The sequence below is a fragment of the Frankliniella occidentalis genome, unplaced genomic scaffold (genome assembly GCF_000697945.3).
Source record: "Frankliniella occidentalis isolate FOCC.00 unplaced genomic scaffold, Focc_3.1 Scaffold50, whole genome shotgun sequence".
NCBI classification, from domain to species: domain Eukaryota; kingdom Metazoa; phylum Arthropoda; class Insecta; order Thysanoptera; family Thripidae; genus Frankliniella; species Frankliniella occidentalis.
This window is the reverse complement of record NW_026267180.1, coordinates 535,846-537,000: the sequence shown is the minus strand read 5'-3', so window position 1 is coordinate 537,000 and position 1,155 is coordinate 535,846. Positions and strand designations below refer to the sequence as shown.

At 57.1% G+C, this 1,155-nt stretch overlaps 1 protein-coding gene across 4 annotated transcripts in view; it reads left to right on the top strand.

Annotated features, from left to right (window-relative positions):
• The window catches only part of LOC113207708 (V-type proton ATPase 116 kDa subunit a 1), a gene marked incomplete at its 3' end in the record, with an annotated part of 36,875 nt that overhangs the window by 34,268 nt on the left and 1,452 nt on the right, over positions 1–1,155 (top strand).

Below are 1,155 nucleotides of genomic sequence, written 5' to 3'. Positions count from 1 at the left end.
AGTTACAATTGTTTCATTTTTTCTGGAATTATTTAATGTTTTTAGAAAAAATTCTGGACTTTAAAATTCTTAGAAATCGTTTTGCCTGACTGTTTCCAAGCCGCTGGGTGGGGCAGGTCGGGGGATGCCGACCGCGGTGGGCTGCAGGGAGCCGTTGGGAGGAGGGGTGATGTTACAGCCACGCGGGGGACGTTGACGTCAACTGTTACGGGTTGGCACTGCTTTGCTCTCTCCCCCGCCCCACCCCTTTAAAGGCCCTAACTCCTTCCCCTGTCACCCTCTGTGGGGGGTGCATAGTGCATGTACCGCCCTCCCTCTCCCTCTTCCTACTTCCCCCGCCTACCAGTAAGAAGCGCGCAAACGACACCCCAGTGACCTACCCCCGCTCCTTACCACCACCACCTTTTCGCGTTCTTTCAGGTTATCGCCTATAGAGGAAAGATGCCCACCCCACACCCACCTCGGAAGACAGACTTATCGGAAGCCTTGTTTTCTTGTGGGGTTTTTGCCTTATGTCCGACGTGGTCCGTTTGTGTGCCCCCCCCCCCCCCCCCCCTGCCTCGCCCTCACTCTCACCCTCTATCCCCCGACCCCACCATGAGATACAAGCTTCCTCCGGAAATGAAAACGCATGCGGCAGCTCTGCAGGGGGTCGCGGTCCTGGACAATGCGAGGCAGGGCCCTGGGGCAGGGGCAGAGAAAGGGTGAACGCCTTGGGCATCGCCTGCAGGAAAAGCCGAAAATATAAAAAAGTGTACAAACGTGGTGATTTGACCCGCGCTCAATTATTCATCCCATTAAGTCGAGTAATTCGGTCATTCTCGGTCATCCTACATCTGCACAATTATTTTCGCGTTTCTGATGGAATCTCGGTGGGGCACAATTATTATAGTGGGAGATGGCCGTGTTTCCCTATCCGCCCTTACCTTGACGCATGCGATCCCGCGGGCCGCAAGGCTGTGAACGGGGCCGGGTGCGCGGTGTCGTCGCGGACGCGCGGCGGATGCGGGGAGGAAGGCGCTCAGAGACCCGAGTGCGGTACAGAGCACATAGCGTCGCATAGCGTAGCACGGCCGGTCGGCCGGCGGGGACAAGCTGCACCCCGATCAATATCAGTCCTCTTGCAATCGCATCATCAGATGCGCGACCCCCCCC